The sequence below is a fragment of the Schistocerca piceifrons genome, unplaced genomic scaffold, assembly GCF_021461385.2.
Source record: "Schistocerca piceifrons isolate TAMUIC-IGC-003096 unplaced genomic scaffold, iqSchPice1.1 HiC_scaffold_716, whole genome shotgun sequence".
Classification (NCBI taxonomy): Eukaryota; Metazoa; Arthropoda; class Insecta; order Orthoptera; family Acrididae; genus Schistocerca; species Schistocerca piceifrons.
Genome location: NW_025728966.1, coordinates 19,653 through 34,382, shown reverse-complemented (window position 1 = coordinate 34,382; position 14,730 = coordinate 19,653). Strand labels below are relative to the sequence as shown.

At 49.9% G+C, this 14,730-nt stretch overlaps 25 non-coding genes across 25 annotated transcripts; all 25 read left to right on the top strand.

The window, feature by feature from the left end:
• Positions 1-328: 328 nt before the first annotated feature.
• Positions 329-402, top strand: Trnan-guu. Its single transcript has one exon. It is a non-coding gene; the product is annotated as a tRNA-Asn (tRNA).
• Positions 403-1,091: 689 nt separating this feature from the next.
• On the top strand, positions 1,092-1,163 carry Trnat-cgu. Its single transcript has one exon. It is a non-coding gene; the product is annotated as a tRNA-Thr (tRNA).
• Positions 1,164-1,495: 332 nt separating this feature from the next.
• Positions 1,496-1,569, top strand: Trnan-guu. Its single transcript has one exon. It is a non-coding gene; the product is annotated as a tRNA-Asn (tRNA).
• A 689-nt stretch (positions 1,570-2,258) lies between these two features.
• Positions 2,259-2,330, top strand: Trnat-cgu. The gene has a single exon. It is a non-coding gene; the product is annotated as a tRNA-Thr (tRNA).
• A 332-nt stretch (positions 2,331-2,662) lies between these two features.
• Positions 2,663-2,736, top strand: Trnan-guu. The gene has a single exon. It is a non-coding gene; the product is annotated as a tRNA-Asn (tRNA).
• Positions 2,737-3,425: 689 nt separating this feature from the next.
• Trnat-cgu lies at positions 3,426-3,497 on the top strand. Its single transcript has one exon. It is a non-coding gene; the product is annotated as a tRNA-Thr (tRNA).
• A 332-nt stretch (positions 3,498-3,829) lies between these two features.
• On the top strand, positions 3,830-3,903 carry Trnan-guu. Its single transcript has one exon. It is a non-coding gene; the product is annotated as a tRNA-Asn (tRNA).
• Positions 3,904-4,592: 689 nt separating this feature from the next.
• Trnat-cgu lies at positions 4,593-4,664 on the top strand. Its single transcript has one exon. It is a non-coding gene; the product is annotated as a tRNA-Thr (tRNA).
• Positions 4,665-4,996: 332 nt separating this feature from the next.
• Positions 4,997-5,070, top strand: Trnan-guu. Its single transcript has one exon. It is a non-coding gene; the product is annotated as a tRNA-Asn (tRNA).
• Positions 5,071-5,759: 689 nt separating this feature from the next.
• Trnat-cgu lies at positions 5,760-5,831 on the top strand. The gene has a single exon. It is a non-coding gene; the product is annotated as a tRNA-Thr (tRNA).
• Positions 5,832-6,163: 332 nt separating this feature from the next.
• Positions 6,164-6,237, top strand: Trnan-guu. Its single transcript has one exon. It is a non-coding gene; the product is annotated as a tRNA-Asn (tRNA).
• Positions 6,238-6,926: 689 nt separating this feature from the next.
• On the top strand, positions 6,927-6,998 carry Trnat-cgu. The gene has a single exon. It is a non-coding gene; the product is annotated as a tRNA-Thr (tRNA).
• Positions 6,999-7,331: 333 nt separating this feature from the next.
• On the top strand, positions 7,332-7,405 carry Trnan-guu. Its single transcript has one exon. It is a non-coding gene; the product is annotated as a tRNA-Asn (tRNA).
• Positions 7,406-8,094: 689 nt separating this feature from the next.
• Positions 8,095-8,166, top strand: Trnat-cgu. Its single transcript has one exon. It is a non-coding gene; the product is annotated as a tRNA-Thr (tRNA).
• A 332-nt stretch (positions 8,167-8,498) lies between these two features.
• Trnan-guu lies at positions 8,499-8,572 on the top strand. Its single transcript has one exon. It is a non-coding gene; the product is annotated as a tRNA-Asn (tRNA).
• A 689-nt stretch (positions 8,573-9,261) lies between these two features.
• Trnat-cgu lies at positions 9,262-9,333 on the top strand. Its single transcript has one exon. It is a non-coding gene; the product is annotated as a tRNA-Thr (tRNA).
• A 333-nt stretch (positions 9,334-9,666) lies between these two features.
• On the top strand, positions 9,667-9,740 carry Trnan-guu. The gene has a single exon. It is a non-coding gene; the product is annotated as a tRNA-Asn (tRNA).
• A 689-nt stretch (positions 9,741-10,429) lies between these two features.
• Trnat-cgu lies at positions 10,430-10,501 on the top strand. The gene has a single exon. It is a non-coding gene; the product is annotated as a tRNA-Thr (tRNA).
• A 332-nt stretch (positions 10,502-10,833) lies between these two features.
• Trnan-guu lies at positions 10,834-10,907 on the top strand. Its single transcript has one exon. It is a non-coding gene; the product is annotated as a tRNA-Asn (tRNA).
• A 689-nt stretch (positions 10,908-11,596) lies between these two features.
• On the top strand, positions 11,597-11,668 carry Trnat-cgu. Its single transcript has one exon. It is a non-coding gene; the product is annotated as a tRNA-Thr (tRNA).
• A 333-nt stretch (positions 11,669-12,001) lies between these two features.
• On the top strand, positions 12,002-12,075 carry Trnan-guu. Its single transcript has one exon. It is a non-coding gene; the product is annotated as a tRNA-Asn (tRNA).
• A 689-nt stretch (positions 12,076-12,764) lies between these two features.
• Trnat-cgu lies at positions 12,765-12,836 on the top strand. The gene has a single exon. It is a non-coding gene; the product is annotated as a tRNA-Thr (tRNA).
• Positions 12,837-13,168: 332 nt separating this feature from the next.
• On the top strand, positions 13,169-13,242 carry Trnan-guu. Its single transcript has one exon. It is a non-coding gene; the product is annotated as a tRNA-Asn (tRNA).
• A 689-nt stretch (positions 13,243-13,931) lies between these two features.
• On the top strand, positions 13,932-14,003 carry Trnat-cgu. The gene has a single exon. It is a non-coding gene; the product is annotated as a tRNA-Thr (tRNA).
• Positions 14,004-14,336: 333 nt separating this feature from the next.
• Positions 14,337-14,410, top strand: Trnan-guu. The gene has a single exon. It is a non-coding gene; the product is annotated as a tRNA-Asn (tRNA).
• The last annotated feature ends 320 nt before the right edge of the window (positions 14,411-14,730 follow it).

Below are 14,730 nucleotides of genomic sequence, written 5' to 3'. Positions count from 1 at the left end.
TTTTTTAAACCTTCCTGCAAGGAGCGGAGCTATCTCGAGCAGCATCTAACACATGGCAGTACACTGAATGAAAGGGATGTTCTACAACCTATGACAAGTATTCTACTGGCCTCAGAGTTTTCTGAATGCATAGGCAGAACATTGGTTTGTATGCATTTTGTAGTATAATGTCATGCTTGGCGATGTCATTCGTTTACGAGCCTCGCTACAGTGTGCATGCACGTTATCCATGTGAAGAGGCGTAAGCAAATGCTACCATTCTGCGAGATTCCTGCAGAAGGTATACGAATTGCGTTGATATACAGAGCACAAGGGAGCCAAAGTCAAGGCCTCCGTGGCGCAATCGGCTAGCGCGTTCGGCTGTTAACCGAAAGGTTGGTGGTTCGAGCCCACCCGGGGGCGAAATCGTTTTAACCGGCACCGAGGTGAGGACATACGTCAACTTTGTTAGAGATACACAGCTAGTGTGACAATTTGGCTGCGTTTGAGTGATGCCACAGAGCCTTATACACATTCAGCCAAGTGACACTGTAGGTAAAAACATGGCCCTACACAGACGTTCTGCTGTTTTCCTTTTTATTCGTCATGTGTGACACTGCAGTAGAGGGACGCCCGCTACAAAAGACGTATTCTTTACATTCAATTTCAGCATATACGTCGCGAGTGCCATATGACAGGGCCTGTCTCTCGATGTCGATTTGTATTTGGTGTGTCTTAAGTGTCGGTCTGCAGTAGGCCGCTGTTGGCCGAGCGACGTGCAGTCGCCTTACATGAAGCCCCATGGGCAACGCCAGTGCCACTGTGGACAACAGCGCACTGTAGCCAGAGAGAGGAGCCGAAAGGCGCATTTCGCAGTCGAGCCACGCTATCCCACAAGCTGTGCACTAGGTCAGGATTGTGCAGACCGCTAACTTTTGGTGGGCCGACGCTCGTCGTCGATCGTAAGGGCGAAACATCCAAGAGATTTGGAAAACGGCAATGTGGACACCCCCAGCAGCAGCTGTGTGCCAAATCCGATATCTGGTCGAGGGCTGCAAGATTCAGTATGATGAAGTAACAATTTGGGGATAGCTCACAAACGCTAAGCTGGCGCCTTCTTAGCTCAGTGGTAGAGCACTGGTCTCGTAAACCAGGGGTCGTGAGTTCGAACCTCACAGAAGGCATTCATTTTTTAAACCTTCCTGCAAGGAGCGGAGCTATCTCGAGCAGCATCTAACACATGGCAGTACACTGAATGAAAGGGATGTTCTACAACCTATGACAAGTATTCTACTGGCCTCAGAGTTTTCTGAATGCATAGGCAGAACATTGGTTTGTATGCATTTTGTAGTATAATGTCATGCTTGGCGATGTCATTCGTTTACGAGCCTCGCTACAGTGTGCATGCACGTTATCCATGTGAAGAGGCGTAAGCAAATGCTACCATTCTGCGAGATTCCTGCAGAAGGTATACGAATTGCGTTGATATACAGAGCACAAGGGAGCCAAAGTCAAGGCCTCCGTGGCGCAATCGGCTAGCGCGTTCGGCTGTTAACCGAAAGGTTGGTGGTTCGAGCCCACCCGGGGGCGAAATCGTTTTAACCGGCACCGAGGTGAGGACATACGTCAACTTTGTTAGAGATACACAGCTAGTGTGACAATTTGGCTGCGTTTGAGTGATGCCACAGAGCCTTATACACATTCAGCCAAGTGACACTGTAGGTAAAAACATGGCCCTACACAGACGTTCTGCTGTTTTCCTTTTTATTCGTCATGTGTGACACTGCAGTAGAGGGACGCCCGCTACAAAAGACGTATTCTTTACATTCAATTTCAGCATATACGTCGCGAGTGCCATATGACAGGGCCTGTCTCTCGATGTCGATTTGTATTTGGTGTGTCTTAAGTGTCGGTCTGCAGTAGGCCGCTGTTGGCCGAGCGACGTGCAGTCGCCTTACATGAAGCCCCATGGGCAACGCCAGTGCCACTGTGGACAACAGCGCACTGTAGCCAGAGAGAGGAGCCGAAAGGCGCATTTCGCAGTCGAGCCACGCTATCCCACAAGCTGTGCACTAGGTCAGGATTGTGCAGACCGCTAACTTTTGGTGGGCCGACGCTCGTCGTCGATCGTAAGGGCGAAACATCCAAGAGATTTGGAAAACGGCAATGTGGACACCCCCAGCAGCAGCTGTGTGCCAAATCCGATATCTGGTCGAGGGCTGCAAGATTCAGTATGATGAAGTAACAATTTGGGGATAGCTCACAAACGCTAAGCTGGCGCCTTCTTAGCTCAGTGGTAGAGCACTGGTCTCGTAAACCAGGGGTCGTGAGTTCGAACCTCACAGAAGGCATTCATTTTTTAAACCTTCCTGCAAGGAGCGGAGCTATCTCGAGCAGCATCTAACACATGGCAGTACACTGAATGAAAGGGATGTTCTACAACCTATGACAAGTATTCTACTGGCCTCAGAGTTTTCTGAATGCATAGGCAGAACATTGGTTTGTATGCATTTTGTAGTATAATGTCATGCTTGGCGATGTCATTCGTTTACGAGCCTCGCTACAGTGTGCATGCACGTTATCCATGTGAAGAGGCGTAAGCAAATGCTACCATTCTGCGAGATTCCTGCAGAAGGTATACGAATTGCGTTGATATACAGAGCACAAGGGAGCCAAAGTCAAGGCCTCCGTGGCGCAATCGGCTAGCGCGTTCGGCTGTTAACCGAAAGGTTGGTGGTTCGAGCCCACCCGGGGGCGAAATCGTTTTAACCGGCACCGAGGTGAGGACATACGTCAACTTTGTTAGAGATACACAGCTAGTGTGACAATTTGGCTGCGTTTGAGTGATGCCACAGAGCCTTATACACATTCAGCCAAGTGACACTGTAGGTAAAAACATGGCCCTACACAGACGTTCTGCTGTTTTCCTTTTTATTCGTCATGTGTGACACTGCAGTAGAGGGACGCCCGCTACAAAAGACGTATTCTTTACATTCAATTTCAGCATATACGTCGCGAGTGCCATATGACAGGGCCTGTCTCTCGATGTCGATTTGTATTTGGTGTGTCTTAAGTGTCGGTCTGCAGTAGGCCGCTGTTGGCCGAGCGACGTGCAGTCGCCTTACATGAAGCCCCATGGGCAACGCCAGTGCCACTGTGGACAACAGCGCACTGTAGCCAGAGAGAGGAGCCGAAAGGCGCATTTCGCAGTCGAGCCACGCTATCCCACAAGCTGTGCACTAGGTCAGGATTGTGCAGACCGCTAACTTTTGGTGGGCCGACGCTCGTCGTCGATCGTAAGGGCGAAACATCCAAGAGATTTGGAAAACGGCAATGTGGACACCCCCAGCAGCAGCTGTGTGCCAAATCCGATATCTGGTCGAGGGCTGCAAGATTCAGTATGATGAAGTAACAATTTGGGGATAGCTCACAAACGCTAAGCTGGCGCCTTCTTAGCTCAGTGGTAGAGCACTGGTCTCGTAAACCAGGGGTCGTGAGTTCGAACCTCACAGAAGGCATTCATTTTTTAAACCTTCCTGCAAGGAGCGGAGCTATCTCGAGCAGCATCTAACACATGGCAGTACACTGAATGAAAGGGATGTTCTACAACCTATGACAAGTATTCTACTGGCCTCAGAGTTTTCTGAATGCATAGGCAGAACATTGGTTTGTATGCATTTTGTAGTATAATGTCATGCTTGGCGATGTCATTCGTTTACGAGCCTCGCTACAGTGTGCATGCACGTTATCCATGTGAAGAGGCGTAAGCAAATGCTACCATTCTGCGAGATTCCTGCAGAAGGTATACGAATTGCGTTGATATACAGAGCACAAGGGAGCCAAAGTCAAGGCCTCCGTGGCGCAATCGGCTAGCGCGTTCGGCTGTTAACCGAAAGGTTGGTGGTTCGAGCCCACCCGGGGGCGAAATCGTTTTAACCGGCACCGAGGTGAGGACATACGTCAACTTTGTTAGAGATACACAGCTAGTGTGACAATTTGGCTGCGTTTGAGTGATGCCACAGAGCCTTATACACATTCAGCCAAGTGACACTGTAGGTAAAAACATGGCCCTACACAGACGTTCTGCTGTTTTCCTTTTTATTCGTCATGTGTGACACTGCAGTAGAGGGACGCCCGCTACAAAAGACGTATTCTTTACATTCAATTTCAGCATATACGTCGCGAGTGCCATATGACAGGGCCTGTCTCTCGATGTCGATTTGTATTTGGTGTGTCTTAAGTGTCGGTCTGCAGTAGGCCGCTGTTGGCCGAGCGACGTGCAGTCGCCTTACATGAAGCCCCATGGGCAACGCCAGTGCCACTGTGGACAACAGCGCACTGTAGCCAGAGAGAGGAGCCGAAAGGCGCATTTCGCAGTCGAGCCACGCTATCCCACAAGCTGTGCACTAGGTCAGGATTGTGCAGACCGCTAACTTTTGGTGGGCCGACGCTCGTCGTCGATCGTAAGGGCGAAACATCCAAGAGATTTGGAAAACGGCAATGTGGACACCCCCAGCAGCAGCTGTGTGCCAAATCCGATATCTGGTCGAGGGCTGCAAGATTCAGTATGATGAAGTAACAATTTGGGGATAGCTCACAAACGCTAAGCTGGCGCCTTCTTAGCTCAGTGGTAGAGCACTGGTCTCGTAAACCAGGGGTCGTGAGTTCGAACCTCACAGAAGGCATTCATTTTTTAAACCTTCCTGCAAGGAGCGGAGCTATCTCGAGCAGCATCTAACACATGGCAGTACACTGAATGAAAGGGATGTTCTACAACCTATGACAAGTATTCTACTGGCCTCAGAGTTTTCTGAATGCATAGGCAGAACATTGGTTTGTATGCATTTTGTAGTATAATGTCATGCTTGGCGATGTCATTCGTTTACGAGCCTCGCTACAGTGTGCATGCACGTTATCCATGTGAAGAGGCGTAAGCAAATGCTACCATTCTGCGAGATTCCTGCAGAAGGTATACGAATTGCGTTGATATACAGAGCACAAGGGAGCCAAAGTCAAGGCCTCCGTGGCGCAATCGGCTAGCGCGTTCGGCTGTTAACCGAAAGGTTGGTGGTTCGAGCCCACCCGGGGGCGAAATCGTTTTAACCGGCACCGAGGTGAGGACATACGTCAACTTTGTTAGAGATACACAGCTAGTGTGACAATTTGGCTGCGTTTGAGTGATGCCACAGAGCCTTATACACATTCAGCCAAGTGACACTGTAGGTAAAAACATGGCCCTACACAGACGTTCTGCTGTTTTCCTTTTTATTCGTCATGTGTGACACTGCAGTAGAGGGACGCCCGCTACAAAAGACGTATTCTTTACATTCAATTTCAGCATATACGTCGCGAGTGCCATATGACAGGGCCTGTCTCTCGATGTCGATTTGTATTTGGTGTGTCTTAAGTGTCGGTCTGCAGTAGGCCGCTGTTGGCCGAGCGACGTGCAGTCGCCTTACATGAAGCCCCATGGGCAACGCCAGTGCCACTGTGGACAACAGCGCACTGTAGCCAGAGAGAGGAGCCGAAAGGCGCATTTCGCAGTCGAGCCACGCTATCCCACAAGCTGTGCACTAGGTCAGGATTGTGCAGACCGCTAACTTTTGGTGGGCCGACGCTCGTCGTCGATCGTAAGGGCGAAACATCCAAGAGATTTGGAAAACGGCAATGTGGACACCCCCAGCAGCAGCTGTGTGCCAAATCCGATATCTGGTCGAGGGCTGCAAGATTCAGTATGATGAAGTAACAATTTGGGGATAGCTCACAAACGCTAAGCTGGCGCCTTCTTAGCTCAGTGGTAGAGCACTGGTCTCGTAAACCAGGGGTCGTGAGTTCGAACCTCACAGAAGGCATTCATTTTTTAAACCTTCCTGCAAGGAGCGGAGCTATCTCGAGCAGCATCTAACACATGGCAGTACACTGAATGAAAGGGATGTTCTACAACCTATGACAAGTATTCTACTGGCCTCAGAGTTTTCTGAATGCATAGGCAGAACATTGGTTTGTATGCATTTTGTAGTATAATGTCATGCTTGGCGATGTCATTCGTTTACGAGCCTCGCTACAGTGTGCATGCACGTTATCCATGTGAAGAGGCGTAAGCAAATGCTACCATTCTGCGAGATTCCTGCAGAAGGTATACGAATTGCGTTGATATACAGAGCACAAGGGAGCCAAAGTCAAGGCCTCCGTGGCGCAATCGGCTAGCGCGTTCGGCTGTTAACCGAAAGGTTGGTGGTTCGAGCCCACCCGGGGGCGAAATCGTTTTAACCGGCACCGAGGTGAGGACATACGTCAACTTTGTTAGAGATACACAGCTAGTGTGACAATTTGGCTGCGTTTGAGTGATGCCACAGAGCCTTATACACATTCAGCCAAGTGACACTGTAGGTAAAAACATGGCCCTACACAGACGTTCTGCTGTTTTCCTTTTTATTCGTCATGTGTGACACTGCAGTAGAGGGACGCCCGCTACAAAAGACGTATTCTTTACATTCAATTTCAGCATATACGTCGCGAGTGCCATATGACAGGGCCTGTCTCTCGATGTCGATTTGTATTTGGTGTGTCTTAAGTGTCGGTCTGCAGTAGGCCGCTGTTGGCCGAGCGACGTGCAGTCGCCTTACATGAAGCCCCATGGGCAACGCCAGTGCCACTGTGGACAACAGCGCACTGTAGCCAGAGAGAGGAGCCGAAAGGCGCATTTCGCAGTCGAGCCACGCTATCCCACAAGCTGTGCACTAGGTCAGGATTGTGCAGACCGCTAACTTTTGGTGGGCCGACGCTCGTCGTCGATCGTAAGGGCGAAACATCCAAGAGATTTGGAAAACGGCAATGTGGACACCCCCAGCAGCAGCTGTGTGCCAAATCCGATATCTGGTCGAGGGCTGCAAGATTCAGTATGATGAAGTAACAATTTGGGGATAGCTCACAAACGCTAAGCTGCCGCCTTCTTAGCTCAGTGGTAGAGCACTGGTCTCGTAAACCAGGGGTCGTGAGTTCGAACCTCACAGAAGGCATTCATTTTTTAAACCTTCCTGCAAGGAGCGGAGCTATCTCGAGCAGCATCTAACACATGGCAGTACACTGAATGAAAGGGATGTTCTACAACCTATGACAAGTATTCTACTGGCCTCAGAGGTTTTCTGAATGCATAGGCAGAACATTGGTTTGTATGCATTTTGTAGTATAATGTCATGCTTGGCGATGTCATTCGTTTACGAGCCTCGCTACAGTGTGCATGCACGTTATCCATGTGAAGAGGCGTAAGCAAATGCTACCATTCTGCGAGATTCCTGCAGAAGGTATACGAATTGCGTTGATATACAGAGCACAAGGGAGCCAAAGTCAAGGCCTCCGTGGCGCAATCGGCTAGCGCGTTCGGCTGTTAACCGAAAGGTTGGTGGTTCGAGCCCACCCGGGGGCGAAATCGTTTTAACCGGCACCGAGGTGAGGACATACGTCAACTTTGTTAGAGATACACAGCTAGTGTGACAATTTGGCTGCGTTTGAGTGATGCCACAGAGCCTTATACACATTCAGCCAAGTGACACTGTAGGTAAAAACATGGCCCTACACAGACGTTCTGCTGTTTTCCTTTTTATTCGTCATGTGTGACACTGCAGTAGAGGGACGCCCGCTACAAAAGACGTATTCTTTACATTCAATTTCAGCATATACGTCGCGAGTGCCATATGACAGGGCCTGTCTCTCGATGTCGATTTGTATTTGGTGTGTCTTAAGTGTCGGTCTGCAGTAGGCCGCTGTTGGCCGAGCGACGTGCAGTCGCCTTACATGAAGCCCCATGGGCAACGCCAGTGCCACTGTGGACAACAGCGCACTGTAGCCAGAGAGAGGAGCCGAAAGGCGCATTTCGCAGTCGAGCCACGCTATCCCACAAGCTGTGCACTAGGTCAGGATTGTGCAGACCGCTAACTTTTGGTGGGCCGACGCTCGTCGTCGATCGTAAGGGCGAAACATCCAAGAGATTTGGAAAACGGCAATGTGGACACCCCCAGCAGCAGCTGTGTGCCAAATCCGATATCTGGTCGAGGGCTGCAAGATTCAGTATGATGAAGTAACAATTTGGGGATAGCTCACAAACGCTAAGCTGCCGCCTTCTTAGCTCAGTGGTAGAGCACTGGTCTCGTAAACCAGGGGTCGTGAGTTCGAACCTCACAGAAGGCATTCATTTTTTAAACCTTCCTGCAAGGAGCGGAGCTATCTCGAGCAGCATCTAACACATGGCAGTACACTGAATGAAAGGGATGTTCTACAACCTATGACAAGTATTCTACTGGCCTCAGAGTTTTCTGAATGCATAGGCAGAACATTGGTTTGTATGCATTTTGTAGTATAATGTCATGCTTGGCGATGTCATTCGTTTACGAGCCTCGCTACAGTGTGCATGCACGTTATCCATGTGAAGAGGCGTAAGCAAATGCTACCATTCTGCGAGATTCCTGCAGAAGGTATACGAATTGCGTTGATATACAGAGCACAAGGGAGCCAAAGTCAAGGCCTCCGTGGCGCAATCGGCTAGCGCGTTCGGCTGTTAACCGAAAGGTTGGTGGTTCGAGCCCACCCGGGGGCGAAATCGTTTTAACCGGCACCGAGGTGAGGACATACGTCAACTTTGTTAGAGATACACAGCTAGTGTGACAATTTGGCTGCGTTTGAGTGATGCCACAGAGCCTTATACACATTCAGCCAAGTGACACTGTAGGTAAAAACATGGCCCTACACAGACGTTCTGCTGTTTTCCTTTTTATTCGTCATGTGTGACACTGCAGTAGAGGGACGCCCGCTACAAAAGACGTATTCTTTACATTCAATTTCAGCATATACGTCGCGAGTGCCATATGACAGGGCCTGTCTCTCGATGTCGATTTGTATTTGGTGTGTCTTAAGTGTCGGTCTGCAGTAGGCCGCTGTTGGCCGAGCGACGTGCAGTCGCCTTACATGAAGCCCCATGGGCAACGCCAGTGCCACTGTGGACAACAGCGCACTGTAGCCAGAGAGAGGAGCCGAAAGGCGCATTTCGCAGTCGAGCCACGCTATCCCACAAGCTGTGCACTAGGTCAGGATTGTGCAGACCGCTAACTTTTGGTGGGCCGACGCTCGTCGTCGATCGTAAGGGCGAAACATCCAAGAGATTTGGAAAACGGCAATGTGGACACCCCCAGCAGCAGCTGTGTGCCAAATCCGATATCTGGTCGAGGGCTGCAAGATTCAGTATGATGAAGTAACAATTTGGGGATAGCTCACAAACGCTAAGCTGCCGCCTTCTTAGCTCAGTGGTAGAGCACTGGTCTCGTAAACCAGGGGTCGTGAGTTCGAACCTCACAGAAGGCATTCATTTTTTAAACCTTCCTGCAAGGAGCGGAGCTATCTCGAGCAGCATCTAACACATGGCAGTACACTGAATGAAAGGGATGTTCTACAACCTATGACAAGTATTCTACTGGCCTCAGAGGTTTTCTGAATGCATAGGCAGAACATTGGTTTGTATGCATTTTGTAGTATAATGTCATGCTTGGCGATGTCATTCGTTTACGAGCCTCGCTACAGTGTGCATGCACGTTATCCATGTGAAGAGGCGTAAGCAAATGCTACCATTCTGCGAGATTCCTGCAGAAGGTATACGAATTGCGTTGATATACAGAGCACAAGGGAGCCAAAGTCAAGGCCTCCGTGGCGCAATCGGCTAGCGCGTTCGGCTGTTAACCGAAAGGTTGGTGGTTCGAGCTCACCCGGGGGCGAAATCGTTTTAACCGGCACCGAGGTGAGGACATACGTCAACTTTGTTAGAGATACACAGCTAGTGTGACAATTTGGCTGCGTTTGAGTGATGCCACAGAGCCTTATACACATTCAGCCAAGTGACACTGTAGGTAAAAACATGGCCCTACACAGACGTTCTGCTGTTTTCCTTTTTATTCGTCATGTGTGACACTGCAGTAGAGGGACGCCCGCTACAAAAGACGTATTCTTTACATTCAATTTCAGCATATACGTCGCGAGTGCCATATGACAGGGCCTGTCTCTCGATGTCGATTTGTATTTGGTGTGTCTTAAGTGTCGGTCTGCAGTAGGCCGCTGTTGGCCGAGCGACGTGCAGTCGCCTTACATGAAGCCCCATGGGCAACGCCAGTGCCACTGTGGACAACAGCGCACTGTAGCCAGAGAGAGGAGCCGAAAGGCGCATTTCGCAGTCGAGCCACGCTATCCCACAAGCTGTGCACTAGGTCAGGATTGTGCAGACCGCTAACTTTTGGTGGGCCGACGCTCGTCGTCGATCGTAAGGGCGAAACATCCAAGAGATTTGGAAAACGGCAATGTGGACACCCCCAGCAGCAGCTGTGTGCCAAATCCGATATCTGGTCGAGGGCTGCAAGATTCAGTATGATGAAGTAACAATTTGGGGATAGCTCACAAACGCTAAGCTGGCGCCTTCTTAGCTCAGTGGTAGAGCACTGGTCTCGTAAACCAGGGGTCGTGAGTTCGAACCTCACAGAAGGCATTCATTTTTTAAACCTTCCTGCAAGGAGCGGAGCTATCTCGAGCAGCATCTAACACATGGCAGTACACTGAATGAAAGGGATGTTCTACAACCTATGACAAGTATTCTACTGGCCTCAGAGTTTTCTGAATGCATAGGCAGAACATTGGTTTGTATGCATTTTGTAGTATAATGTCATGCTTGGCGATGTCATTCGTTTACGAGCCTCGCTACAGTGTGCATGCACGTTATCCATGTGAAGAGGCGTAAGCAAATGCTACCATTCTGCGAGATTCCTGCAGAAGGTATACGAATTGCGTTGATATACAGAGCACAAGGGAGCCAAAGTCAAGGCCTCCGTGGCGCAATCGGCTAGCGCGTTCGGCTGTTAACCGAAAGGTTGGTGGTTCGAGCCCACCCGGGGGCGAAATCGTTTTAACCGGCACCGAGGTGAGGACATACGTCAACTTTGTTAGAGATACACAGCTAGTGTGACAATTTGGCTGCGTTTGAGTGATGCCACAGAGCCTTATACACATTCAGCCAAGTGACACTGTAGGTAAAAACATGGCCCTACACAGACGTTCTGCTGTTTTCCTTTTTATTCGTCATGTGTGACACTGCAGTAGAGGGACGCCCGCTACAAAAGACGTATTCTTTACATTCAATTTCAGCATATACGTCGCGAGTGCCATATGACAGGGCCTGTCTCTCGATGTCGATTTGTATTTGGTGTGTCTTAAGTGTCGGTCTGCAGTAGGCCGCTGTTGGCCGAGCGACGTGCAGTCGCCTTACATGAAGCCCCATGGGCAACGCCAGTGCCACTGTGGACAACAGCGCACTGTAGCCAGAGAGAGGAGCCGAAAGGCGCATTTCGCAGTCGAGCCACGCTATCCCACAAGCTGTGCACTAGGTCAGGATTGTGCAGACCGCTAACTTTTGGTGGGCCGACGCTCGTCGTCGATCGTAAGGGCGAAACATCCAAGAGATTTGGAAAACGGCAATGTGGACACCCCCAGCAGCAGCTGTGTGCCAAATCCGATATCTGGTCGAGGGCTGCAAGATTCAGTATGATGAAGTAACAATTTGGGGATAGCTCACAAACGCTAAGCTGCCGCCTTCTTAGCTCAGTGGTAGAGCACTGGTCTCGTAAACCAGGGGTCGTGAGTTCGAACCTCACAGAAGGCATTCATTTTTTAAACCTTCCTGCAAGGAGCGGAGCTATCTCGAGCAGCATCTAACACATGGCAGTACACTGAATGAAAGGGATGTTCTACAACCTATGACAAGTATTCTACTGGCCTCAGAGGTTTTCTGAATGCATAGGCAGAACATTGGTTTGTATGCATTTTGTAGTATAATGTCATGCTTGGCGATGTCATTCGTTTACGAGCCTCGCTACAGTGTGCATGCACGTTATCCATGTGAAGAGGCGTAAGCAAATGCTACCATTCTGCGAGATTCCTGCAGAAGGTATACGAATTGCGTTGATATACAGAGCACAAGGGAGCCAAAGTCAAGGCCTCCGTGGCGCAATCGGCTAGCGCGTTCGGCTGTTAACCGAAAGGTTGGTGGTTCGAGCCCACCCGGGGGCGAAATCGTTTTAACCGGCACCGAGGTGAGGACATACGTCAACTTTGTTAGAGATACACAGCTAGTGTGACAATTTGGCTGCGTTTGAGTGATGCCACAGAGCCTTATACACATTCAGCCAAGTGACACTGTAGGTAAAAACATGGCCCTACACAGACGTTCTGCTGTTTTCCTTTTTATTCGTCATGTGTGACACTGCAGTAGAGGGACGCCCGCTACAAAAGACGTATTCTTTACATTCAATTTCAGCATATACGTCGCGAGTGCCATATGACAGGGCCTGTCTCTCGATGTCGATTTGTATTTGGTGTGTCTTAAGTGTCGGTCTGCAGTAGGCCGCTGTTGGCCGAGCGACGTGCAGTCGCCTTACATGAAGCCCCATGGGCAACGCCAGTGCCACTGTGGACAACAGCGCACTGTAGCCAGAGAGAGGAGCCGAAAGGCGCATTTCGCAGTCGAGCCACGCTATCCCACAAGCTGTGCACTAGGTCAGGATTGTGCAGACCGCTAACTTTTGGTGGGCCGACGCTCGTCGTCGATCGTAAGGGCGAAACATCCAAGAGATTTGGAAAACGGCAATGTGGACACCCCCAGCAGCAGCTGTGTGCCAAATCCGATATCTGGTCGAGGGCTGCAAGATTCAGTATGATGAAGTAACAATTTGGGGATAGCTCACAAACGCTAAGCTGCCGCCTTCTTAGCTCAGTGGTAGAGCACTGGTCTCGTAAACCAGGGGTCGTGAGTTCGAACCTCACAGAAGGCATTCATTTTTTAAACCTTCCTGCAAGGAGCGGAGCTATCTCGAGCAGCATCTAACACATGGCAGTACACTGAATGAAAGGGATGTTCTACAACCTATGACAAGTATTCTACTGGCCTCAGAGTTTTCTGAATGCATAGGCAGAACATTGGTTTGTATGCATTTTGTAGTATAATGTCATGCTTGGCGATGTCATTCGTTTACGAGCCTCGCTACAGTGTGCATGCACGTTATCCATGTGAAGAGGCGTAAGCAAATGCTACCATTCTGCGAGATTCCTGCAGAAGGTATACGAATTGCGTTGATATACAGAGCACAAGGGAGCCAAAGTCAAGGCCTCCGTGGCGCAATCGGCTAGCGCGTTCGGCTGTTAACCGAAAGGTTGGTGGTTCGAGCCCACCCGGGGGCGAAATCGTTTTAACCGGCACCGAGGTGAGGACATACGTCAACTTTGTTAGAGATACACAGCTAGTGTGACAATTTGGCTGCGTTTGAGTGATGCCACAGAGCCTTATACACATTCAGCCAAGTGACACTGTAGGTAAAAACATGGCCCTACACAGACGTTCTGCTGTTTTCCTTTTTATTCGTCATGTGTGACACTGCAGTAGAGGGACGCCCGCTACAAAAGACGTATTCTTTACATTCAATTTCAGCATATACGTCGCGAGTGCCATATGACAGGGCCTGTCTCTCGATGTCGATTTGTATTTGGTGTGTCTTAAGTGTCGGTCTGCAGTAGGCCGCTGTTGGCCGAGCGACGTGCAGTCGCCTTACATGAAGCCCCATGGGCAACGCCAGTGCCACTGTGGACAACAGCGCACTGTAGCCAGAGAGAGGAGCCGAAAGGCGCATTTCGCAGTCGAGCCACGCTATCCCACAAGCTGTGCACTAGGTCAGGATTGTGCAGACCGCTAACTTTTGGTGGGCCGACGCTCGTCGTCGATCGTAAGGGCGAAACATCCAAGAGATTTGGAAAACGGCAATGTGGACACCCCCAGCAGCAGCTGTGTGCCAAATCCGATATCTGGTCGAGGGCTGCAAGATTCAGTATGATGAAGTAACAATTTGGGGATAGCTCACAAACGCTAAGCTGCCGCCTTCTTAGCTCAGTGGTAGAGCACTGGTCTCGTAAACCAGGGGTCGTGAGTTCGAACCTCACAGAAGGCATTCATTTTTTAAACCTTCCTGCAAGGAGCGGAGCTATCTCGAGCAGCATCTAACACATGGCAGTACACTGAATGAAAGGGATGTTCTACAACCTATGACAAGTATTCTACTGGCCTCAGAGGTTTTCTGAATGCATAGGCAGAACATTGGTTTGTATGCATTTTGTAGTATAATGTCATGCTTGGCGATGTCATTCGTTTACGAGCCTCGCTACAGTGTGCATGCACGTTATCCATGTGAAGAGGCGTAAGCAAATGCTACCATTCTGCGAGATTCCTGCAGAAGGTATACGAATTGCGTTGATATACAGAGCACAAGGGAGCCAAAGTCAAGGCCTCCGTGGCGCAATCGGCTAGCGCGTTCGGCTGTTAACCGAAAGGTTGGTGGTTCGAGCTCACCCGGGGGCGAAATCGTTTTAACCGGCACCGAGGTGAGGACATACGTCAACTTTGTTAGAGATACACAGCTAGTGTGACAATTTGGCTGCGTTTGAGTGATGCCACAGAGCCTTATACACATTCAGCCAAGTGACACTGTAGGTAAAAACATGGCCCTACACAGACGTTCTGCTGTTTTCCTTTTTATTCGTCATGTGTGACACTGCAGTAGAGGGACGCCCGCTACAAAAGACGTATTCTTTACATTCAATTTCAGCATATACGTCGCGAGTGCCATATGACAGGGCCTGTCTCTCGATGTCGATTTGTATTTGGTGTGTCTTAAGTGT